Source organism: Dipodomys merriami, unplaced genomic scaffold (assembly GCF_024711535.1).
Source record: "Dipodomys merriami isolate MVZ:Mamm:240054 unplaced genomic scaffold, mDipMer1.0.p SCAF_16, whole genome shotgun sequence".
In the NCBI taxonomy this organism is placed as follows: Eukaryota; Metazoa; Chordata; class Mammalia; order Rodentia; family Heteromyidae; genus Dipodomys; species Dipodomys merriami.
The window spans coordinates 29,642,762-29,669,177 of NW_027202937.1; the positions used below are offsets into that span (position 1 = coordinate 29,642,762).

Consider the following 26,416-nt stretch of genomic DNA (forward strand, 5'->3'; position numbering starts at 1 on the left):
TGAGCTGCAGTAGGGAGGAACTAGTGGCAGGAAATTAACTTAGGAGGCCTTTGCGAAATGATGAGGGTTTCTAGGGGCCTAGAGACAAGCTAAAAAACGTAAAAAAAAAAAAAAAAAAAAAAGCCGATGAGGTTCCCAACACAGCAGATTGGGTGGATGGCACACTGCAGAGCACTTTCCAGGAGGGACGAAGAAGACTTTCATCTTTATAAATATCTGCAGGGTGAGGTGCCTGAAGGCTCTAGCCTGAGAGAAGTTGTAAATGGAGAGAGAAAAAGTTGGGAGTTGCAATTTTATAACTGAGCAGTAAGAGAAAAAAAGCTTCATAGAGCATAAGGACTCAATCCCAGCACAGAGGTAGCTGCTGAGCTATGGCGTAAACACCCTTAGTGTAAGCACTCCATCCTTAGGTGAAAGAGGAAAAAGAGTTACAGATATCTGTAAGTAGGAAGCCCAGACCTTTGTGGGGGCAGCTGCCTTCCCACACGATAGGCCATCCTTCCTTTCCTGGTATTCTGTTTTCCTTTCCTCCCAGTACCAAGGTTTCCTTCTTCCCTCCTGCCTGAGGGGGTAGCAGGGGAATCCTAGGACAAGGATCAGGCAAGTGGCACCTGTGGGTCACTGTCACTCTGCTAAACACTTCCTGAGGTCTAGGTCCCACGGGCATAGAAATAATCACAAAACCATCTTCCCTTTGCCCTCATGGCCATCTCATCTCTCAGAGCTACAGGACCAACTGTCCATCTATCTTCTCAAGAGGACCAAACCTGGGGGTGGAGAGGGCTACTGCCCTGGAAGGAGGACAGACAATTATGTACCAGCTTTGCAAAAACTTGAGAAAACAAAGAGAGACTAGAGTGCAAAAGCATCAAGCAAGCAGGGGCTAATTCAAATACTTAAAGCACAAAGGAGATGGCAGGTGACCAGACCAGAGCATGTTCCTCAACAGCTGAAGAGGTGGCTCGGCAGCTGAGTGGCCTACCAGATCTGTTTTGCAGTGCTGATGAATCTGGTTCATTTTAGAAGCAGATGTGTCCTCAAACTTTTATTTACTAACGGGGTTTTCAGATACATGCAACACCATTTAGTGTTTTCCCCACACCCAAATTTTTCTGTGAACCCTGGAACTTGCCAACCAAGGATACCTCACAGGCATTTAATAAGAGCTTCCTTGCTTTATGGAATTTCATATCTCAGCTAGAAGGCACACAACACAGGAAGCACATCTAGTCTACTTTGCAGATACAACACAGGCCACCGACACTGTTCCTCTCCCTCTCCTCCCCAGTGCTAGATCAAAACCAGGGCTTTGTGCCTGCGATGTATGCAGTCTACTATTGACTTACACCCCAGGATCAGCTACTGTACTTTCAATATAAGCTTTCCCAACAGGGCATCTGGGACTAAATGTCCAACCCTGGTTATGAAGTCTGTCCTGTGGACTGCAGGAAGTGTACCAGCATCTCTGGGCTTTTGCTGGCTGAAGGCAGGAGGCAAGAGCACCCCTTCCCTGGGTGTAAGACACTTTGAAATGTCTCCAGACATTGCTAAATGTCTCCTGGGGGCAAAGCCACCTTTGACAACTACTCTTTTGAAGAGGGAGTCCTGTGCTTGCTGCCTGCCTTTTCCTTAAAGCCCATCCCTAAGTAAACCTCATTAAGAAGAATTTGCTAGTGCTGCATTTCCCCTACTGGGAGAAAATCCTAGGCAAACTCTCTGCCTATGGGAATAAAGTTGTGCAAAATTCTGGAAAGGAAATCCAGAGTGGATACCCACAAAGCTTCCTGAGCTCAAAATACACCACTTTCTTCCATATATAGATTTTAACTTTCTGGAACATTAATTTTATCCTCCCAACAATCCCAGGAGGTAGAAAAGCTACTGAAGAGATATGTACAACCCCATTCATCACCGCTGCCAAAGGGTAGAGTTTCTTTTTTAATTCCTTTACACCTTCAAATTCAACCACAGAGTTAATTTCAAAATGATCTGGTCTTTCTTTGAAACAACAACAACAGAGATCAACACACAGTAAATGTTAAATGCTAAATAAATCCTCTAAGGCCAAGATGATTCTGCAATTGTTCTTCAGAGCTAGGCTGGAGTTAGAAGTTTTAGTCAGGGTTGATTTCTTCCCATGCTAAGAGCGGACCACTTCATACCTATCAAACACTGCAGCTGTGAGCATATGCTTAAAATCTTTGCAGAGGTCTATTTAGCAAGGCAGTCAGAAACTAACAGTCCAAGAAGGTACACCCAAAATGAAAAAGGGAGTCTGAACAATAATTCAGCTACCAGGTCTATCAAACAGTGTTGTTTAACAATTCTATCCCACCAGTTTCTCTGAAAAAGGGAGGTGGGGGTGTGTGAAATACCAAGCAAGCTCAGGGGAAAAACAAATAGAGCATTTAAAAGCTTTATCTAATTATCCCCACTGAGACTTTTTCTCTTCAGTCTGGCTGCCTGACAAAGCCAGTGGAGGTTTTCATTCTTTCTCTACCCTTCCAGTTTCACCGCCCTTAAGGAGTCTAGGAAGACTCAGGTGAATCCCAGCACCAGACCCCAGTCCCGGGACTTCAGAGATTTTCAAATTCTCTTAGCATTACTTGCTTGAATCACACAGAACAAACAGTCTCCACCCTCTCCCACTGCTTTGTCTGAAGTACCTATTCACTGGCAGCCACCTTTTCTATGGGCAGAGTGGCTACCCTGCCCTACAGTGTAGTCCAAAGCAAGATGCGCACAAGCTGGGCTGTCAGCTCCCTACCCCTCCTTCCTCCATCTGCCCAGGCCAACAAGCAAGATGCAATCTCCAGCCACACTCCGCAGCACTTGGGGCCACACTGAACACCCAGGGAATGTGACGAGAGACCAAGAAAAGCTGTAGAATGGAAGACACTGACTAACAAGACTAACTGCTAGCCAGAATAAAGCTCCTCCCCACCTTCCTCATTCTTCTACCTCAGCAGTGAAGAAAACACGAGCAGCAGAAGGGTTTCCTTTCTCTAGTCTGCCTTCCATGTGGGAGTGGGGGAAATTTAAAGCAAGTGATGCATTTCAGAAAGCACATCATATGCCTCCCTCTGGGCCTCAGATGGTACACCTTTTACCTCTGATTTATGGGGTCCCCTTAGGTCATGGAAGTCACTCTCTGACCCCTGCTGGGTTTTGTTGTTGTTGTTTTTCTAAGAAGGCCCTAGGTATTTCTACCCAGGAATTATTCTCTAACTCGGGGAAGAAGGGGGGAGAAATCCTATTTACTAATTTCTTCATTATATTTGGATATAAAAGCTATGACAATAGTGACTGCTCCATAAGCCAGATGTACACAAACAACCTTGAGGCGGTGAAGCTTCTCGTTTAGTAGTGGCCTGCCACTCAACCTAGATGATGGTGACCAGCCATGGCGTCAACCAGGCTTCAATGTTTCATCTCAACGAGAATGTCAAGATCCTTAAAACATACTTATGGAAGAAATGTAAAGCAAGTCACAATTCTTTCTGCTTGGCAACATTTGCTCAATCCTCCCAAAAACATTCTGAACTGCACATATTTCTTTTTCAAAAGCTATCTATGAACTGGACCAGAGATGTATAGTGACAGAAGAGCCACACTGAAACCTAACCTAAGGGGGAAAAAGCTATGTTGCCTCAATCAGGAGAGACTATATTGCGTAAGTTTCTATCAATACATTGTACTTCTATCTTTTAAAGAAAACTGTTTAATAAGTAAAGGTAAATCATCTCTTTTTGGATTATGTAGACTTTCCAAAAACAAACAAAAAATCTGTTATTGATATATGAAAGGTGAGGTTATTATACACATGTATCCTGGGGGAAGGGTTAACCTGAACATATAGGTAACACACAAGAAGTCGTCCCAGACAAGCTGCCATTTGACACCACAAGGGCTGGGTCAGAGAATACTGAACTTCAATTAAACACACTTACAAAAGAAATTATTTAAATAAAATAACAAAAACAAAACCAACTTTTTAACAACCCACCTCCTTAGGTCAAAGGGCATGGCGCATCCAGAAATTAATTAAACCTAATAAATAATGCAAAACAGAGGACTCCCTTTCAAAAATGCTTCAGTTAATTTTAGCATCCTTCTGTTTAGCTGCTTAGCAACCCTTATCCTATGACCTTCTAAGCACCACCTACTTTTCAGAAGGATAATGAATAGAAACATCAAAAGGATCCACTTCTGTTGCTTTTAGAAATCCTGCTTAACCTTTTTTTATAGGAGTTAAAGTTATATAAATTATGCTATGCAAACGCCTAAGAGGGTAGAATCTTTCCACTTTATTAATCCGGAAAGTTTCTTAGCTGAAGCTGATAAATGTAAGCAAGTAAGCACATGATAGCAAATACTCTCAAGCCTAGGAAGTGGACCAACACAGCAGTTCAATATTGAAGAGCAAAAAGTAGAAGTCTTGTTGTGACAGAAGCTAGTTAATGCCTGGCTTACAGCAGATAACCAAGACACAGCTGTGGATCAGCTGCAGGACTAATGCAGTTAGGTTCATTTGCCTCCAACATTCTGTATCTGTGTGAGATTGCAAAGACCTCAGCAGCCTGCCTGAAGAAATCTAAAATAAAAGCCCCTTCAATCCAAAGGTCACTTGTTGGATGATGTAAATAGCTAGGAATGGATGTACCACCTGTACCAGCTGAGTCAGATAAATGTACCTCATCATGTAGCACACACTTGTCGGCTGTAAGAGCAAATAGCCTGAGTTTGTGATGAGAAATAAAATATGTAGTAAAACCCAAAGACCCATATTCCATCTACTAGTACGCATTAGCAGCACTGCTCAACAATATCTCATACCCGGCAACTTTTCTTTAAAAAGACAACCAGTTTATCAGTATTTTAAGAATCTTAAGATAGTACAAGTTCATTTACCTAAAATGGAGAAAAGGAAACAACTAAATCAAAGAACTCTTCTCACCCTTTCTTTTGTTAAAAAAGGGGGGGGGGAGGAGGTGAAGGTATTTTTTTCCCACACATTTAAAACGTGATTAAAGTATTCAAATGTTTAATTCATCCACGTAACCAAAACCTAAAACACATTAAAAGTAGGACCCATCAGTGGATATCCAGAAGGCTCCCTTCAAAGGGCAGATTTTTTTTTAAAGCCAAAAAAGTAAATAAGATTGTAAAACTAGTGGTTGCCTATTGCCTATTATTATTTGAAGAGTATGTTGAACCTGTTCCTTCAAAAGTTCTGCTGATTCTTTAAGGAAGCATGGGATTTTTTTTTTAACGCGGGTTCAGCCAAGACGTTACTAACCTCTAACTCAGACTTCCGGGTTAAATTATGTCTTAGGAACCTTACCTGCCTACTCGAAAAAGCATCAGATATAAAAGGATGCTTTCCACAGGTGTGAGGGGGAAGGGGGAAGGGGGAAGTAAAACTAAAGCTCCTTTCTTCCTCGGCCGTTCCCCACCTTCCACTTCAACTAACTTCACAGAAGAACACACTGGCACACAGGCACAAGCCACTACGTGTATCTCTTCGAGGGAAGTCTGTGAGCGAAGAGATGCGCATCACTCAGCCTTGGCCGAAAGCCTTCCAAGGCTCCCCCAGGCAGGACTACCCTTCGCGTTCCCAACATCCCCATTCAACAGGCACACTTCCTTTCCACGGGCTTTTTGAAAGACGAGGCACGATCTAAACCCTTCAGACAAGAACGAGAGGGTGAACTGTTCGGATGAAAACCTCGGGACAGGTTTTTCAGCATACCAAAACGTTCTACGATTGCTACTGCACCCAACGATCGGTCACCGCTGCCACCATCACCACCGCCGCCGCGTAGCATCCCCCCCAAAGCAGCCGAAAACCGCCTCCAGAGTGCCCCGAATGTGTGCTGCCGCTGGCTCTGAAGCCGTGTAGAATTTCGTAATGGAATGTGAACTGCTCGTCCGGATCTGGGCTCACGTTCTATCTCCTAACCAGTAAGGAGCGAGGGAGGGCAAATCTGCTGAGCCAGGAGAAAATACTTTCCTCTTCTTTTATAACCCATCACCGATGGGTTGCACTGCGGACCGGGGACGCGAGCTGCACGCGGCGCCTGTCAAGCGCCCTGGCGGCCTGGCCCGCCCTGCGTCCCGCGGGGGGTCCCCCGGCACCGCCGCCCCCCCCCCAGACCCTGCCCTCTTCTTCGAGACCCCGGGCACCGCCGCCACGCCCCCCACTCACCCACGGCCGAGGAGCGGGTCACATCCTTCCACGCGACCCCAGCCCGGGACAGAAAACTCGCCGCCTCCCAGGGAGGGGGCCGGCGACGGGAAGGACCTCCCCTGCTCCTTAGCAACCATTAAGGTCGCAGTTTCCTAAGAGACCGCGAGCGCGGAGGGGGCGCGGGGAGCTGGGCCCGAACCGAAGCTGGAGGGGGGGGAGCTCTGGGCTCCTCGTTATCCCCCCCCCACACACACACCCACCGTCCGCCATCCCAGCCTTCCCCGCCCCCTCCCCCGCCACGGCACTGTGAGCCAGGATGGGAGGAGGAAGTGAAGCCCCAGAACTCGCGAAAAAAAAAAAAAAATGGTCCAGCGGGCGGCGGACAAAAGTTTCCGAGCGCACTCCACAGCTGGGCGGCGGAGCGGGCCGGCGGCCGGCCCCGCCTCGGATGCTCCCGGCCTCCTTCCTGTGCTCGTGACGGCGCCCGGCGCCGACCCCCCCCCCCCCCCCCCGCGATGCAGCCTCGCTCCACACCGAGGGCTCCCACGAAAACACGTACTCCGCCAACCCTGCTCCGAGAGACAATACGCGCCGGATCGGTCCCCTCCAAGCCCCCGGGTTCCTCCCGGGGCGGGGGGTCTGCGCGATCTCCCCCACCACCCCCCAACACACACATACACACATACGAGCCAGGAACTCGCGAGGGCTCGGGGCTGCTCGCGGCCCCTCCTGGCCGGCGCCGTCCGCCCGGGAGGATCAAAGTCCGCAGAGCAGGGCGCGGCGGATGCTCCCACCGAGCAAGCCCCGAACGAGCTACCCCCCTGCGCGAGCAGACCCAGGCAGGCACCCCCCCTACACACACACACACACACACCAGACGGGCACCCCCCCCCAGCGGGTACCTTGCGGCGGCGGCGGGCGGGGGCCGTCATCTCCGTGCTTCCCAGCCGGAGAGGGACTCGAAAGTATGTAGGAGAAAAGTTTCCCCTCCCACATGGGGGGGGGGAGGATGTCGGGGGAGAGAGGGCGGAAGATGGAGAGGAGCGCTGGGAAGATGTTTCTGGCTGGTGGTGCGCGCACCATCCGAGTCCCCGCGGTGCTTGGTTAAAAATAAACTCGGCGGCGCGGGTCGGGCCGGATTCCTGCGCTCGGACGGCTAATATGGATGCGCATCAGGTCCTGCTGGCGGGGCGCTGCGGCGGCTCGCGCCGGGAGCTGGTTGGCAGAGCCCGCAGCTCGGGAAGGGGAAAGGAGCGGAGGAAGGGGAGGAGGAGGGGGAGGAGGAGGAGGAGGAGGAGAAGAGGAGGAGGAGGAGCGGCCGGCGCGCAGCCCGAGGGGAGAGGGCTGCCCCGCTCATCCCCAGCAGGCTCGGGCCCCACGGCCCCCAGCGCACGCTGCGCGACGTGGGGGGCGCGGGTGCTCGGGCTCTGCGATTTGCCCAGTTTCAAAAGTACAACGCGCTCTGCAGACCTCGCCATCCCCCCCCAAAAAAAAGTTATTTAAAAGGGCGCTCCGGCTGTGCCCCCAGACATCTCACTTGCCACCCAAGGACCGCGAGCCGGAACCCGGGGCGCTGTACTTACGGCCCGCCGGGGCGCTTGACTCCTAGGCATGATGCCGCGGGGACCGGTGGGCTTCGGGGAAAGAGAACGAGGAGAGATGCAAACTTGTTCCGGAAAAGGAATCAAAATGGCGTTTCTGGATGTGCAAAGTTCATCAACTTCGCAGTCACTTCCCCTCCTCCTCTTCTCCCACAGGGAGGGAGGTGGGCGAGGAGCTGGCGACCCCGTCGCCCCAGCCGCGGTCTCGGCCCCCGCCTCGGCCCCCCGCCCCGCTTCCTCGGCCGCACGCTCGGAGCCTCGCTCTCCCCCTCTCACCCTGATAAGTAGACACATCACGTGTTGCTCCTGCGAGTCTCCTGGGACGTGTTACTGAGCGGCCGCCGCGGCGGCGGCGGCGCGGCGGGGGGGGGGGGTACCCGCCTGTCCCCACCACCTCCACCACCCCAGCGCCGATTTTCGCGGGGTGACCACAGTGGTTGCCACGATCCCTCCGGATGGATGGAGGTGGCGTCCTCCCCCTAACCCCCCACCACCGCTAGCTCAGGTTTGCCCCCACGCCCTCCGGCGGCGCCCGAGGCCGGGGCGGGGGTGGGGGGGGTGGGAGACAGCCTCAGGGGAAGGGGCACCGCGACTGCGGCCCGCCGCGGGCCCGACCCACCCGGCGCAAACCCGCGGCCGCGTTCTCGGGCCGCCGCGCCCCCTCCCCTCCAATCCTTCCCGGCCTCCGCGTTTCCATCACTTTACCGCTCGGTTTGTTTCACTATTTTAGAGGAGGAAGGGGTGAGGCTGTGATGCCAGGGAGGAGCCAGAGGGGCGCCTCTGAGGCGGGGGGGGGGTGTTAAGCCGGGGGACTAGCGTGGCAGTTGGGGGGATCCCCGGCCCGGCGCCGCCCCTCTCGGTGTAGAAGTGGGCGCCCCACCCGCGCCATTCCCTCCGCACGCGGTCCTCGCCCTGCATCCAGGTGCGGCGAGTCGAGGATGGGGCTGGAGATTAAGGAGCAGGCGCGGTACCCCGCCCCCAGCTCCACGCCGTTTCACTCCCAGGTTTGTCCTCAGCCTGGGCCCAGGCCGCCACCGGGGCCCCTCCGTCTAACAACTCTTGTCACCGTCCCTTCCCCACACCACACATAGGATGATGCCTCCCAGAGGCTGCCTGCCGGCCCGCCGGCCTGCCTGCTGCGAGGGGCCCCCCGAGGATGGCGCCTTCTGCCACCGTGTCCCCACCCCGCCACGGAACGGCTGATGCTGTGTCATTCACGTCTCCCTCCGAGGCGTCAGGGAAGCCACATGCAATATCTCTTTCTCTCAGAGGGCTCCTATTTCAACTCTGAAAAACAGAGGCCCTCCTCCCGAGTCTCTCCATCCCTGCAAGCTCCTGCCGCCACCAAGCACTGCACTTCGCCCAGGCTGTCTTGGCCCCAGTTATCACCCAGCCCAGACAAGCCAGGCCTCAGGCCGAGCTTCCTCCATCAAGCAGCTGACATATTTTCAACTGGGGATACTTTTCCTACTTAGGTTCCCAAGGGAGCTTTGGGATAGATACATCATCAGATAGGTAAGAATCCTTGTAGTTGAAAATAAGCGCCACTCCCACCCCCAAATTTGAAGAGGAAAGGGTAGAGAAAGACTAGAATTGTGCATTTGAGACGACTTAAGCAACCTGAAGTTATACATGCAGAAGGCTGGTTAGTCACTATTTACTATGACTTTTGCCCCTGACTCCACCTCAAGGATTCCTCTGAAAAAACCCTGAATACCTTACAAACCTGCAAGCCCTATTGTGGGCCTTCATTTGAGGCTTTCCTTCAAAAGAACTCTTAGTTTTCAGGGCTGCAGACAGGGAATGGACTGTCTAGGGATGGACTGAATGGATGGGCACTAGCCAAGACAGAACTCTCTAGAACTAAAGAAAAGCAGTTGGACCATTACCCTTGCCTTCAGATAAGTAGGCTAAACCACACTCCAAGAAGGAATAGATTCAGCTGGCTGTTTCTCTGACTTCCAGTCATTAAAACTAAGTTTTCAGAACCTGTTGTGTTTCCCAGGGTGTACTGTTGACTGAGGAAAACTCTATCTGGAGAAATTTTGGCAGGTTTTGTGTGTGTGTGTGGTTCTCCGCACCCCTCCCCCCTTCCCAAGCCTCCACCAACCTCTATCCACAAGTATTATTATCACATGCTTTTTGGAAGAGTGGCCATCTGTGAAGGAAACTGGCAGGTTTCTAAACAGAAGTCCTAATTCACACAGTTGTTATAGGATTCCATTGGGGTCTTGTGTTCCAGTGGAAGGGCCATGAGTGCAATGCTACTTTACTGACTTAGGAGTTACCTTTTCCTAGCCGTCCCATTCAGTGGTAGTTTTCTGAGTTTTATTTGTTTTTTGTTTTGTTTTCTTAGGTTTGGCTTGGTTTGGTTTTTGAGACACTCACTATAATTCTGGCTCCACCTCTCAAGTGCTGGATTACTGGCATGGGCTACTACTATACCTGGCCAGTGAGAGGAACAATATTAGGGTTAGAATTTTACTTATAAAATCAAACCTACAAAGTGAATTGAATTTGCATGAGAAATCTTCACCTCTATGAAACTATCTAAATAATAGTGGCAATTAAAAGGAGAAAAAATGGCCAAGCACTGGTGCTCTTGCCTATAATTCTAGCTACTCCAAAGCCTGAGATCTGAGGATTGCAGTTCAAAGCTAGCCCAGGCAGGAATGCCTGTGAAACTCTTTATCTCCAATTAACCACCAAAAAGCCAGAAGGGAGCTGTGGCTCAAGTGGTAGAGTGCTAGTTTTGCGTGGAAAAAGCTAAGGAACAGCACCCAGGAGCCATGAGTTCAAGCCCCAGGCTGGCACTCACACACACACACACACACACACACACACACACACACACACACACGAGAGAGAGAGAGAGAGAGAGAGAGAGAGAGAGAGAGAGAGAGAGAGAGAGAGAGAGAGAGAGAGAGAGAGAGAGAGAGAGAGAGAGAGAGAGAGAGAACCCTTTTATTAAATGCCACTTAAAATTGGATTCTAATATACTGAGGTGTTTATTCCTCATTCCTAGGGAATTATTAAATGTGGAAGTCAAACCATCTATACAAAGGTTTGTTCGTATTTCATATAAATCCAACAAATATTTACTAAACAGCTAGTTGGCAAAAAGAATCATGGTACAAAACCATGGTGAGGGCTGGGCATGTGGCTTAGTGGTAGAGGGCTTGCCTAGCGTACGTGAAACCCTGGGTTCCATTCCTCAGTTCCACATAAATAAAAAAAGCAATGGAGCCAGGCGCCAGTGGCTCATGCCTGTAATCCTAACTACCCAGGAGGCTGAGATCTGAGGATTGCAGTTCAAAGCCAGCCCAGGCAGCAAAGTCTATAAGACTCTTATCTCCAATTAACAACCAGAAAACCAGAAATGGCATTGTGGCTTAGTGGTAGAGCACTCACCTTGAGCTGAAGAACTCAGGGACAGTGCCCAGGCCCAGAGTTCAAACCCTCTGACAAAAAAAAAAGTCAGAAGTAGCACTGTGGCTCAAGTGGTAGAATGCTAACCTTGAACACAGATAGGTTCAGGGACAGAGCCCAGGCCCTGAGTTCAAGCCCCAGGACTAGCAAAAACAAACAAACATAGTGGGATGCAACTTTACACCCACTAAAATGTTATGTCAAAAAGCTGGACAGCCGTATCAACAAGGATGTGAAGATATGACAGCCCTTCTGCACTCTCAGTGGGAGTGTAAATTGGTGCAAGTTTTTTTTGTTTTGTTTTGTTTCGTTTTGGTCCAGTCATGGGGCCTGAACTCCGGGCCTGGGCACTGTCCCTCAGCTCTTCAGCTCAAGGCTAACGCTCTACCACTTGAGCCACAGCGCCACTTCTGGCTTTTTTTTCTTTTTGCTTATGTGGTGCTGAGGAATCGAACCCAGGGCCTCAAGCATGCAAGGCAAGTACTCTACCACTGAGCTACCTTCCCAGCCCCTGGTGCAAGTATTTTGAAAAATAGTTTGGCAGTTCTTTAAAATGTCAAATAGTGTTACTCTATGACCCCAGCAATTCTACCTTTAGGTACACACAGAAAGGAAAATATATGTTCACTCCAAAAATTTATACATGTAGTCGGGTACCAGTGGCTCATGCCTGTAATTCTAGCTACTCAGAAGGCTGAGATGTGAGGATCACGGTCCAAAGCCAGCCTGAGCAGGAAAGTCTATGAGACTCTTATCTCCAATTGACCACCAGAAATCCGGAAGTGGCACTGTGGCTCAAGTGGTAGAGTTCTCGCCTTAAGCTTGAGAAGCTCAGGGACAGCGCCCAGACCCAGAGTTCAAGCCCCAAGACCAACAAAAAAAAAAAGGAAGGAAGAAAGGAGAGAAAAGAGTGCTATATTCATACATGGACCATTGTTCAACTAGAAAAAAGAATGAAGTACTACTGCTCCATGACACCACATGGATGAGTCCACGCTTAAATAAAATAAACTAGACCCTAAAGGGCAGATAACATCTGATTCCATTTTAGAATACCCACAACAGACAAGTCTATGAAGACAGAGCTCGATTTATGGTTACCTAGACCCAAAATTATGAAGGGGATCAACTGAAAATACGCAGGAATAGGTGCTTTTGGGATAAAAATATTCTAAAGGGGCTGGGAAGGTGGCTCAGTGGTAGAGCGCATGCCTTGCATGCATGAGGCCCTGGGTTTGATTCCTCAGCACCACATAAGCAAAAAGAAAAAAGCCGGAAGTGGTGCTGTGGCTCAAGTGGTAGAACACTAGCCTTGAGCTGAAGAGCTGAGGGACAGCGCCCAGGCCCAGAGTTCAAGCCCCACGACCGGACCCCCCAAAAAATTCTAAAATTGTAGTTGTGGTTGTGCAAACCTGAAAATACCAAAAACTGAATTGTGTATGCTTTAAGTGGGTGAATCATAAGATGTGTGAGTCAGTAAATAATGTTGATATGCATTGGCAGCTAGCTTCTATAGTGGAACAGTAAGGCAGAAATGATAACTTTTCTTTTTTTTTTTTTTGGTGCTGGCCCTAGTGCTTGAACTCAGTGACTAGGCATTGTCTCTGAGATCTTCTTCTCAAGGGTATTGCTCTTCCACTTGAGCCACTTCCAGCTTTTTCTGTTTTTTATTTTTATTTTTTTGGTCAGACGTGGGGCTTGAACTCTGGGCCTGAGCACTGTCCCTCAGCTCTTCAGCTCAAGGCTAGTGCTCTACCACTTGAGCTACAATGCCACTTCCTGTTTTCTGGTGGTTTATTGGAGATAAGAGTTTCCCTTAGTTTCCTGCCCGGGCTGGCTTTGAACCACAGTCCTCAGATGTCAGCCTCCTGAGTAGCTAGGATTACAGGTATGAGCCACTGGTGTCTATCTAGAAATAACTTTTAATACTGCCTTAAAAATTAATAATTGGGGGCTGGGAAGTTGGCTCAGTGGTACAGTGCTTGCCTCTCATGCATGAGGCCCTGGGTTCAATTCCTCAGCACCACATAAGCAGAAAAAAGCTGGAAGTGGTGCTGTGGCTCAAGTGGTAGGGCGCTAGCCTTGAGCTGAAGAGCTGAGGGACAGTGGATAGTGCCCAGGCCCAGAGTTCAGGCCCCACAACTAACAATAATTAATTAATTAATTAATTAATAATTGGGCCAGGCATCACTCCTATAACCCTAGCTACTCAGGAGGCAGAGATCTGAGGATTGTAGTTCAAAGCAAGCCCAGGCAGGAAAGTCCATGAGACTCTTCTCTCCAATTAACCAACAGAAAACCAGAAGTGGCACTGTGGCTCAAAGTGGTAGAACACTAGCTTTGAGTGAAAAAGCTCAGCAACAGTGCCACAACCAACAAAAAAATAAAAATTAATTAATTAATTAATAACTGGGCTAGGTGCTTACTCCTATAATCCTACACATTCAGGAGGTTGAGATTTAAGGATTATGGTTTGAAACTAGCAGAAGCACACACATTTGTAAGGCTCAGAAGTCAGGCTCAAGTGATAAAGTACTAACATTGACAAAAAAAAAAAAAAAAGAAAGAAATTTACATCCTGGGTTCCAGTCCCAGCATTGACACACACAGAGAAAGAAGGAAGGAAAGATGGAAAGAAGGAAGGAAGGGAGGGAGGGAGAATGGGAGGGAGGGAGGGAGGGAAGGAAGGAAAAATTACCAATTGAACCTCTGCATCTACATGAAGTAATCAAGAAATGCAAACCACTTAGTATTAAACAGGTATAAAAATCTGAGTTCAATGTCAAACATGCGCTTATAATTGTAGCACTTAGAGGCTGAAGCAGAATTGTGAGTTTAAGGCTAACTCATCTACAGAGCAAGACACTATCTCAAAAGAAAAATAAAGGAAGGAAGGGAAGGGAAGGAAGAAAAATGGAAAGAATGAAACTGAATTTTCTTCATTCTTTTGAATGATGAGATCATCTTTTTTAAAAGTTATCAGGGAGCCTCCCATGATGGTACACACCTGTTATCCTTGCTATTTGAGAACAAGGGAAATATAGGAAGATGGCAATTTCAGGCCAGCCTGAGGAGAAGTTAGCAAAATCCTATCTCAAAAACACTCACATAATGGGGCTAGGAAGGTGGCTCAGTGGTAGAGCGCTTGCCTTGCATGCATGAGGCCCTGGGTTCAATTCCTCAGCACCGCATAAGCAAAAAGTGGTGCTGTGGCTCAGGTGGTAGAGCGCTAGCATTGAGCTGAAGAGCTGAGGGACAGCGCCCAGGCCCAGAGTTCAGGCCCCATGACTGGACCCAAAAACAAAAACAAAAACACTGGTGTGCTTTAAATTACTTGCCTATTAAGTTTGAGGCCCTGAGTTCAATCTCAGACTACTAAAAAAAGGCGGGAGAGGGGGGGAAGGGGGGATTAAAGCTTCATGGAAGAGAAAGAAGTTATATTGGGTCCAATATCAATTTAGGAGCTACACACTGGAATTTAAAATGGCAAAGATAAAGCATCCCTTCTATATAGACATAATGCATGAGCACGCATACACACACACACACACACACACACACACACACACACACATATAAGCAAGTGCCATTATACTTTTAAAAAATGAACTATGAAACTTCAGGGTAGGAGTTGGGGGAGGAAATAGGGGAGAATGAAGGAAAGGGTGACCAAGAAGCATTGTACTCATAACCTGACTTAGGGAATTGTAACCCCTTTGTACAACTACTAAATATATATTTTGTTTTCTTTTTGTGTGTGTGTGCCAGTCATGGGCCTGAACTTAGGGTCTGGGCACTCACTGTTTCTGAGCTTCTTTTGCTCAAGGCTAGCACTCTACTACTTGAACTCTGGGCCTGGGTGCTGTACCTAAGCGCTTCAGCTCAAGGCAAGCACTATACCACTTGAGCCACAATGCAACTTCCGGTTTTCTGGTGGTTAACTGGAGATAAGACTCTCATGGACTTTCCTGCACAGGCTGGCTTTGAACCGTGATCCTCACATCTCAGCCTCCTGAGTAGCTAGGATTACAAGCATAAGCCACCAGTGCCCAGCTACACTTATGGCTATTTTTAGAGATTAATTAGAAGTAAGTCTCATGGAGTTTTCTGCCCAGGCTGGCTTTGAACCTCGATCCTCAAATCTCAGAACCTGAGTAGTGAGGATTACAGTCATGAGCCACCGGCACCCAGCCCAACAATCTATATTAATAATAATTTTTTTTAAAGCTGGGCTGGAGGCATACCTCAAGTGGTAATGCGCCAGCTAAGCAAGTGAGCGAGCAAGGGTAAGCTCTAAATTTAAGCCTCAGTACAACAACAAAATAATAGTTACAGTGTTAATTATAACAAGTTGACTAGTGAAAGAAATTGCAAAGCAGGCATGGTTACTGTATGCTGCTCTTAGTTTTCTAGTGAGAGTAAGGAGCAAAAAGGAGAAAAATTGGAAAAGCATAGTCTGGCCAGCTAGGAGAAACTTTAAAGTTGTAGACAAAAAGGGAAGGAAGCTAAAGTAATTAACACCAGTAAAGAAAAGAATGGTATACTTAGGGGAGGAGTTCAATGGTATACCTCCTTCAAACAACTAATAAACCATTTAACAAAATCAATACTAGAAATTGCAAACACTTTCTGGGCATGGGGAATGAAATAGGAGGGCAGCACAGGAACGAGGGGAGGAAGGGTAAGCAGCTGCAGTCATTATATTCAATGTGCACTATATAATAATCTATATAACTTGAGGTAAGGAATAGGATGGGTAGAGATGGGGGAGAATGATGGAAGAGGTGACCTTCACCTGACTTCTGGAATTGAAACCCCTTCGTATACCTAGTTTATAAAAATTAGTATTTTTGTTAAAACAGCAGATGCAAAGATAGGATTATAGCAAATGATAGCTCCTGTCCTGTGATCAGTAAATCTTCTAGTATCATGGGGGAGGGGAGATGAAGGAGAGGAAGAGAATGATAGAGGACAATATTGCAGTACATACATAAATTATGTCTATGTAGGGGCTGGGAAGGTGGCTCAGTGGTAGAGCGCTTGCCTTGCATGCATGAGGCCCTGGGTTCGATTCCTCAGCACCACATAAGCAAAAAGAAAAAAGCCAGAAGTGGCACTGTGGCTCAAGTGGTAGAGTGCTAGCCTTGAGCTGAAGAGCTGAGGGACAGCATCCAGGCCCAGAGTTCAGGCCCCATGACCGGACCAAAAAAAAAAATTATGTCTATGTATAAAGATAGCATAAAAAAATTCACTGAAAGCTGTTAGACAATACAGGGGAAGGGGACACTGGGAAAGAAAGTAATAGATGAGATTGATCTTACTAATTATAATATGTGTGCTTATATTACACTACACATATTCATGTACACATTATATGTATACATTACCATGGTGAAACCCTTTAGTACAATTAATATACACTAAAAACAAAATCACAGGAAAATAAAAAATAAAACAAGCTGTGTTGGGGAAGGCACCACTGTGGTCAGGGAGGGCCAATGGAGAGGGAAAATGAGGCTGAATATGGTCAAACTACTTTATATAGATGTATAAAAATAAAAGTATAGGGGCTCGGAATGTGGCTTAGTGGTAGAGTGCTTGCCTAGCATGCATGAAGCTCTGGGTTCAATTCCTCAGTACTACATGAACAGAAAAAGCCAGAAGTGGTGCTGTGGCTCAAGTGGTAAAGTGCTAGCCTTGAGCACAGAGAGGCTCAAGGCTAGAGCCCAGGCCCTGAATTCAAGCCCCAGGACTGGCAAAAAATAAAATAAAACAATAAAACTTGTTGATACTGGTTTAAAAAGGAGGGAGAAGGAATGAGGCAGAGAGGTAGAGGGTATGAATTTGATCATATATGGAAATGTCACATGAACCTGTCAACCTGCTACAAGTAATTGATAATTAATAAAAAATCTTTTTTATTCTCTCTCTATTTATGTGTGTATGCACCAGTCCTGGGGCTTAAACTCAGGGCCTGAACACTCAAGACTAGTGTTCAAGGCTAGCACTCAACGATAATGTTCTACTACTTGAGTCACAGCTCTATTTCTGGCTTTTTGGTGGTTAATTGCAGATAAAAGTCTCATGGACTTTCCTACCCAGACTGGCTTCAAACCATGATCCTCAGATCTCTGAGTAGCTAGGATTATAGGCTTGAGCTATCTCTACCCAGCCTATATGTAATTTTTTTTGTCAGTTGTGGGACTTGAACTCAGGGCCTGGGCACAGTCCCTAAGCCTCTTTGTGCTCAAGGTTAGCACTTTACCACTTGAGCCACAGTGCCACTTCAGGTTTTGAGTGGTTAATTGGAGATTAGAGTCTCATGGGGAGTTTTCTGCTCGGGTTGGCTTTGAACCACGATCCTCAGATCTCAGCCGCCTGACTAGGTAGGTTTACAGGCGTGAGCCACGAGTATAATTTTTTTAATTTATTTTTTTATTGTGAAAATACTGTACAGAGGAGTTACAATTACATAGGCAAGATAATGAGTCCATTTCTTTTTTTTGGGGGGTGGGGTCTGGTCGTGGGGCCTGAGCTCTGGGCCTGGGCGCTGTCCCTCAGCTCTTCAGCTCAAGGTTAGTGCTCTACCACTTGAGCCACAGCACCACTTCCGGCTTTTTTCTTTTTGCTTATGTGGTGCTGAGGAATCAAACCCAGGGCCTCATGCATGCAAGGCAAGCGCTCTACCACTGAGCCACCTTCCCAGCCTCACACACCAGTATAATTTTTAAAAATCTTTTAAAAAATAAACAAGAGGGACTGGGGTAAGTGAGGGAACTGAAGTCACTGTTCAAAAGGAAATGCACTCATTACCTGAGTCAAGTAATTATAATCCCTCTATGCGGGCACCGGTGCCTCACGCCTGTAATCCTAGCTACTCAGGAGGCTTAGATCTGAGGATCTAGTTCAAAGCCAGCCGGGGCAGGCAAGTCCATGAGACTCTTATCTCCAATAAACCACTAGAAAACAGGAAGTGGCGCTATGGCTGAAGCAGCAGAGTGCTTGCCTTGAGCTGAAGAGCTCAGGGACAGCGCCCAAGCCCAGAGTTCAAGCCCCACAACTGACCAAAAAAAAAAAAAAAAAAAAAATCCCTCTGTATATCACCTTTTTAACAATAAAGTAAATTAATTAAAAAAGATTTTTTGCATGGTTGGATTATAACATGCAAGTGATGATACTACAAGGTAAATGAACTGGGCTATATCACAGTGAATTTTTTTAACATTAGCCATGGAAAATCAGCATATTTAGAGTGAGAGGAAGAGGGAATGGAGAAGACAAAGTATTCCTAGCTACTTAGGAGGCTGAAATCTGAGGATCAGGGTTGAAATCCAGCCCAGGCAGGATAGTCTAGAAGACCCTTGTTCCAGTAAACCACCAGAAAACCGCAAGTGGCACTGAGGCTCAAGTGGTAGAGCGCTAGCTTTAAGCTGAAGAGCTGAGGGACAGCACCCAGGCCTAGAGTTCAAGCCCCATGACCAACAAGAACAAAAAAAAGCAACTGGTGGACTAGAAGTAGGGATGGAGATGTGGGGATGAAGAAGTCAGAGCCTGTTGAAAATGAACTATGCAGCTTGTGGGTGTGAGATAGGAGAAAAAAAACTGGGAGAGAGTGAGGGAAGGGGTACATTGTCCAAAAAGAAATGTACTCATTACCTGGCTTACATAACTGTAACTCCTTGTATATCACCTTTATAATAACCATTTTTAAATTTTTTTTCTTTTTCTTTTTTGTCAGTCATGGGGGCTGAACTCTGGTCCTAGGCGCTGACCTTCAGCTCTTCAGCTCAAGGCTAGCACCCTGCCACTTGAGCCAGAGCACTACTTCGGGCTTTTTTCTGCTTATGTGTACTGAGGAATCAAACCTAGGGCCTCATGCATGTGAGGCAAGCACTGTACCATGGAGCCAACTTCCCAGCCCCAATTTTAAAAAAGTTTTTAAGTTAAAAAATAAAGAGGTCAGGGCCACTTTGACACCTCATTCTGAGCCAGGTAGCTATAAGAATGACAAAACTAAAAAAAAAAAAAAAAGAATGACAAAACTAGAGCTGGGAAGGTGACTTAGTGGTAGAGTGCTTGCCTAGCAACACATGAAACCTCAGAACCACATAAACAGAAAAAGATAGAAGTTGTACTGTGGCTCAAGTGGCAGAGTGCTAGCCTTGAGCAAAAGAAGCTCAGGGACAATGCCCAGGCCCTGAGTTCAAGCCCCAGGACTGGCACTTGTGTGCGTGTACACACACACACACACTCACACACACAGAATGACAAGAATGAGAGGCTGGAGTCAATTTGAAGCAGAACGTGACAGAGTAGGTGACACTAAGCCTCACAGGAGAAGTAGAAAACACAGCTATACCATGAAGAGGATCATGAAGGGAAAGGGTATGGACATTGGAGAACGGCTGCTTAGTAAGAAACTATGATCCTCTGAGTCTCACAAGATGTATTAATGAGGGCTGGGAAGGTGGCTCAGTGGTAAAGTGCTTGCCTTGCATGCATGAGTTCCTAGGTTCGATTCCTCAGCACCACACACGCAGAAAAAATGATGTATAGATGCCCCAGTGAGGAAAGAAGAGCATCAGCATAAGGGCACAGAGGCCTAAGACAAGGTAAGTTTTCTGAACTTCAAACACCTCACCCAGAGGCAGCAACAGAAGGAGGAGGAGGAAAGGAGGCAGAAAGAGATAGCAGCTAAGAACTCTGTAAAGCTTGAACTTTACCCAAGGAATAGTTTATGGGGAGGAGGAGAATAAATGGCCTCCTTTGTAGTATGGTAGAGAATGGTCTAGAAGATGACAAGATGTCATTAGGAATGAATAGAACAGTTCACCAAAGAAAGAATAAAGACCCAGGTAGGTACTGACTGTAAAGATGAAAGGGACATAATTGACTTCAGACATTAATTAGGTTAGAACATCTACAGAACCTGACAGATTGCATATGGGAGAAAGGGGGAACAAGTTTCTATAGAGCGTAGGCCAGGAGATGCGGCATAGAAAGAAGGCAAGCCATATTCCATGGCCATAGCAACATCAGAGTGACAGGTGGCAGTACAAGGATGGCACAGAAACAGCAGGACACAAAAAGAAGAGACCTCTGGGGAGAAAATAGGAGACGGAACTGCCAGGCCTGGTCCTGTGGAGTGACAAGATGTGGGGTTTACGAAGAGTGGTTCTAGCTGGGCACCAGTGGTGGCTCCCATCTATAATCCTAGCTGCTCAGGAGGCCGACATCTGAGAATGGCAGTTCATAGACAGCCTAGGCAGAAGAGTCTGTGAGGCTCTTTTTTGGGGGGGAAGGGGGGGGGTCCGGTTGTGGGGCCTGAACTCTGGGCCTGGGCGCTGTCCCTCAGCTCTTCAGCTCAAGGCTAGTGCTCTACCACTTGAGCCACAGAGCCACTTCCGTTTTTTTTTTTTTCTTTTTGCTTATGTGGTGCTGAGGAATCAAACCCAGGGCCTCTGGCATGCAAGGCAAGCGCTCTACCACTGAGCCACCTTCCCAGCCCGAGTCTGTGAGACTCTTATCTCCAATAAACTACTCAGAAAAAGCTGGAAGTGGCACTGTGGTGCAAGTAGTAGAGTGCTAGCCTAGAGCACAAAGAGGCTCAGGGACAGTGCACAAGACCTGAGCTCAAGCCCTAGGACCAGCAAAGAAAAAAAAAAAGGTGGGGGGGGGCGGTGTTTTTGAGCTGGGAGCTGATGGCTCATGCCTGTAATGCTACTCAGGAGGCTAAGATCTCAGGATTCCAGATCGAAGCCAGCCCAAGCAGACAAGCCCAAATGACTCTTAACTCCAACTAGCAAACAGTCCAAAGTAGAGCTGTGGTTCAAGTGGCAGAGAGCCAGCCTTGAGCAGAAAAGTCAAGCAAGAGTGTGAGACCCTACGTTCAAGCTCCATTACCTGCATGTGTGCACATCCACATCCACATTCCAGGAAGAAGGAAGGGAGATTCCATCATCTCAGCCTGGGGTAACTGGTACATGATGGATCCACTCCCCACATGCCTGGTATGAATCCTTGGGAAGGGCTGAAGAAGGGGGGAGGGTGTCTAGAGAGACAGTGAACAATGAAAACCAGCAGGCTAAGTCCAAGGAAATGCCTGCCAACTAGGTGGATAAGGAAGGGGGAGTGTCAAGAGGTCTCTCTCTTTCCTCTAAAGAAGCAGGTCAGCCAAGGAAGTGAAAGCTTCTAAGGCCAAAAGTGGTTGAGCATGGTGAAACAGAGGAATGAAGACAAGTAGCAGAAAAAAAAAAAAGGAGTGAGCGTGAAAGGCAAGGCCCAAGGAGCCCAGGATTGAAGAGTGTCTAGAAGAGGAAGTGAAAGCCCAGTGCTTTGTTGAGAAGGGAGAGAAAGGAAAGTATCAATGGCAATGATAATAGCAGCTGCCATCTGCCATGTGCCAGGGAGGGCTCTAAGGGCATCCTGGGTAAGATCTTGCTTCATCCCTTTTACCCTCTGGTCACATGACCAGCCTGAAGCACAGAAGTCACTCAGCTTCTCACCATTACCCAACAGGCAAGTGGTAGAGGTAAGATGCAAAGCATGCATCTGACCACAGGGACTCACACTCTTTATTGTTGCTAACATTCTTCTTAACCTAGTGAATTGAATAGCTTACTCATTTTTTTTAAAACCTACTTGCTTGGCTTAACTAATCTTAATAAAATGCAGTTGAGTAGAGTTTTGCAGAAGAGCACCCCCCCCCCCCCCACACACACACAGGTACTCAGGTTTGAATGCAGGACCTGACCTCTCTCCCTTAGTTTTTTCTACAAATATGGCACTTTATCAGTTGAGCTCCAGTTACAGCTTTTGTTAGTTAATTGGAGATAAAGAGTCTCACAGAAATTTCTGACTAGCCTGGCTTTGAAATGCAATTCTCAGATCTCAGCCTCCGGAGTAGGTACAATTACAAGCCTATGTTTATTTGAAACAGAGATGATTATACAGTACAATTTAGCAATACTCCAGAATGGGTGTTCACTTAACTTTTTAGTTAAATCCTATTAAACAACTGTATACACTATGATGGCTCTTCTGAGGTGGGCGCTGGTGGCTCACACTTGAATCAATCTGGAAGTGGTGCTGTGGCTCAAGGAGTAGAGTGCTTGCCTTGAGCTGAAGAGTGCAGGGACAGCGCCCAAGCCCAGAGTTCAAGCCCCACGACCGGCCAAAAACAAAAACAAAAACACTTGAATCAATCTCTTTTTCCCAAGCCTGATACTTTAAGTGTGTAGAACAAATACTAAAGCCTTAGTTGGATATTTTGTGGATTTAAACACATCTTGCACAATGAGGTTTTAGACAATAGACATAATGCACACATAATTATTATTATTATTAATTTTGGTTCTGGTACTGGGCTTGAACTCAGGACCTGAGCACTATCTATGAGCTTTTGTTTTGTTTTGTTTTTGCTTAGGCTAGCATTCCTCCACTTAAGCCATAGTTCCACTTCTGGCTTCCCTCCCTCCCCTCTTCTCTCTCTCAATACCCCTCTCCCCCCCTCCGCCCTGCTTCCCCCCAGTCCTGGGGCTTGAACTCTGGACCTGGGCACTGTCCCTGAGCTCCTTTTGCTCAAGGCTAGTACTCTACCACTTGAACCATAGCACTACTTCCAGATTTTTCTGTGATTAACTGAATATAAAAGTCTCATGGATTTTCCTGCTTGGGCTGGCTTCGAACCTCAATCCTCAGATCTTAGCCTCCTGAGTAGCTAGGATTAGAGGTGTGAGCCACCGGAGCCCAGCTCACTTCTGGTGGTGGTGTGTGTGTGTGTGTGTGTGTGTGTGTGTGTGTGTGTGTGTGTGTGTGTGTGTGTGTGTGTGTGTGTGTGTGTGTGTGTGTGTGTGTGTGTGTGTGTGTGTGTGTGTGTGTGTGTGTGTGTGTGTGTGTGTGTGTGATTAATTGGAGGCAAGAGTGTCATGGACCTTCCTGAGCAGGCTGGCTTTGAACCACAGTCCTCAGATCTTAGCCTCCTGAGTAACTAGGATTAGAGACATAAGCAGAGGTAGATGTCTGGCATGAGAATACTCATTCTTTTTTTTTGCCAGTTGTGGGGCCTGAACTCTGGGCCTGGGCGCTGTCCCTCAGCTCTTCAGCTCAAGGCTAGCACTCTACCACTGGAGCCACAGTGCCACTTCTGGCTTTTTCTGCTCTTGTGGTGCTGAGTAATTGAATCCAGGGCCTTATGCATGCAAGGCAAGCACTCTACCACTGAGCCACCTTTCTAGCCCGAATACACTGTCTTACATCTGCACCAGTGTGTTTTAATGGGGCAAATTGAGATCGGCAGAAGGCATGTAGATGTTTCAGTCTGTTACAGTTAAGAAGAGGTATTCCTGGTATCTAGTGAGTAGACATCTGGGATGTACTTCACGTGGTACAATGCATAGCACAGACCTCTCAGCAAAAGATTATCTGGCCTCAACTGTGGATAGTGATGAGGTAGATGAGCTCTGCTCAACAATCCCTTCCAGATTACTTCCAGGAGCACAGAGACAAGTGGAAAGCTTGAAGAATGGATAAACCATCCAAATGATTTATGTCAACAGAAAAGGAATAGAGATCCAGAGAGAGAAAGAAAGAGAGAGAGGAGAGATACCACCCCTCAAAGGAAAATAAGTCTTCCTTATTCTAAGGGAACAAAGGGAGAAAGAATTGTAGGAACATACTGAAAAATATTAGTGGGAAAAAGACAAGTTGTGGGAGTTGATATCTGATGGCCTTGAACATGTAAAGCAATGGTGCAGAACAGCAAGGGAGAGGCTCAGGCAGGGAAGGCAAGTCTTGGTGGCAGGTAGGGAACTTCTTAGCTTTCCTTCAATGCCACAGAACCTCAGGAGAGAGAAAAACTAAGAGGAGAGTTAGCCAGCAGTGGGACATTTAAAAGAGCAAGGCAAGGGGCTGGGAAGGTGGCTCACTGGTAGAGCGCTTGCCTTGCACGCATGAGGCCCTGGGTTTGATTCCTCAGCACCACAGAAACGGAAAAAGCTGGAAGTGGCGCTGTGGCTCCAGTGGTAGAGTGCTAGCCTTGAGCTGAAGAGCTGGGGGACAGCGCCCAGACCCAAAGTTCAGGCCCACGACCCATGCAAAAAAAAAAAAAAAAAAATAGGGTCCAGATACCTCTGAGACTGTGGACTTGATTGGTTGTTGATTTGATATGCCCAGGTCCAAACACACAAGAATTCTGGGAGAGGGCTGGGAAGGTGGCTCAGTGGTAGAGTGCTTGCACTGTATGCATGAGGCCCTGGGTTTGATTCCTCAGTAAGCAGAAAAAGCCAGAAGTGGTGCTGTGGCTCAAGTGGTAGAGGGCTAGCCTTAAGCTGAAGAGCTGAGGGACAACACTCAGGCCCAAAGTTCAAGTCACCGACCAACAACAACAAGAACAACAAGAATTCTGGGAGATAGGGCTGAAATGAGGCATGAGAGAGATGGGGGGGAGTTAAGGTCAGGCTTAGTGCCTGGAGGGCAAGCAAGTGCTAGGGAAAGCAGAAAACCCAGGGTAGAAGGCACTGAGGGGGAGAACCCAAGGATGCTGGTAAGATGGGGCAGAAATCCTTACCATTAGACTGATGAACTGAAGCAAATCTGAAATAAGATTCAGGCATGGGGCCTTCACAGGAATGGTCCTGTCACTCAACTTCAGGAAGGGGGTGGGGCTGAGGGGAAAAGTATAAAGTGGTAGCTTAGGCTAATCCAGAAGACAATGTACCTTTGAAATCAGATGAGAGGAGGCAAGGAAAAACAGATGGTGCCAACTTCAGAGGAGGTGCAATGGGCTCCACTGTGTCCCCCGATATTTACATTTTGAAGCCTTAACTACTAGAACTCAGAATGTGACATGCATGATCTGTGACCAGATAATGAAAAGTAGAACTAAGGTAAAATGAAGTCCTTAGGGCATGTTCTAACTCAATCTGACTGGTGTCCTTACAGGGAAAAGATCAAGACACAGAGAAGACAGTGAAGACACAGGGAGAGAAGCTTCTATGGTCTAAGTATTTGTCCTTTTCCAAACTCATGCAAAAACTAATCTTCAAAGTCATATCTTGAGGGCTGGGAATGTGGCTCAGTGGTAGAGTGCTTGTCTAACATGCACAAAGCCCTGGGTTCGAGTCCTCAGTACCACATAAACAGAAAAAGTCAGAAGTGGCATTGTTGTTCAAGTGGTAGAGTCCTAGCCTTGAGCAAGAGCAGCTCAGGGCCTGTGCACTGGTAACTCAAACCTGTAATCCTAGCTACTCAGGAGGTTGAGATCTGAGGATCACAGTTCAAAGTCAGTCCAGGCAGGAAAATTCTTGAGACTCTTACCTCCAGTAAAACCACTAGAAAACCGAAGTGGTACTGTGGCTCAGGCGCTCACTTTGAGCTGAAGAGCGCAAGGACAGGGCCCAAGCCCCAGAGTTCAAGCCCCACAACTGACAAAAAAAAAAAAAAAAAGCAGCTCAGGGACAGTGCCCAGGCCCTGAGTTCAAGTCACAGAACTGGCCATAAAAAAAAAAAAGTCACATGTTGATAGGATTTGGGAGTGGAACCTCTGGGAGATAATTAGGATTAGACAGGTCACAAGGTGAGGCCATCATAATGGATTAGAAGAAGAGGAGGAGGAGGAGGAGGAGGAGGAGGAGGAGGGAAAGCAACAGCTGGGCAGCAGTGGCTCACACCTATAATCCTAGCTACTCAAGAGGCTGAGGCTGGAAGTTCACAAGCCTCTTATCTCCAATTAATCACCAAAGAAGCTAGAAATGGAGCTATAGCTCTACCCTAGAATGCTAACCTTGAGCAAATAGCTCAGGGCCTGAGTTCAAGCCCAGGACTGGCAGCAAAGGGATCTGAGCTAACACAGGTTCTCTTGTCTTACTTGGTGATGCTTTGCCATATTGTGATATACCAAGAAGGCCCTCACCATGCCTGCACCAGGCTCTTGGACTTCCAGACATGAAGTAAGTAAACCTCTTTTTCTTATTCATTATTTCTGGGATTCAGTTACAGCAACAGTAAACAGACTAAGCTAGAGACTTGAGGAGAGACCAAACCTGCGACATCTTCGTCTTGGATTTCTAGCTTCCAGAACCAAGGAACAATAAATGTGTGACTTCAGCTGCTTGGTGTGAGGTATTTGTACAGCAGCCATACCTACCAGGAAAGGGAGTGTTGGAGGAGAATGATGAAGGCCCATGTGGAAGGAAGC

General features: G+C 47.5%; 1 protein-coding gene across 7 annotated transcripts in view; it reads right to left on the reverse strand.

Annotated features, from left to right (window-relative positions):
- The window catches only part of Rreb1 (ras responsive element binding protein 1), a 219,364-nt gene that overhangs the window by 146,385 nt on the left and 46,563 nt on the right, over nt 1-26,416 (reverse strand). For 3 of the 7 annotated variants that reach the window (XM_070024631.1, XM_070024630.1, XM_070024623.1), the window contains exon 1: nt 7,774-8,055. The exons of 1 other annotated variant lie outside the window; for it this stretch is intronic. The gene's annotated coding sequence lies outside the window, so the exon portion shown is untranslated. 3 more of the 7 variants (XM_070024629.1, XM_070024624.1, XM_070024628.1) reach the window with 3 other exon arrangements.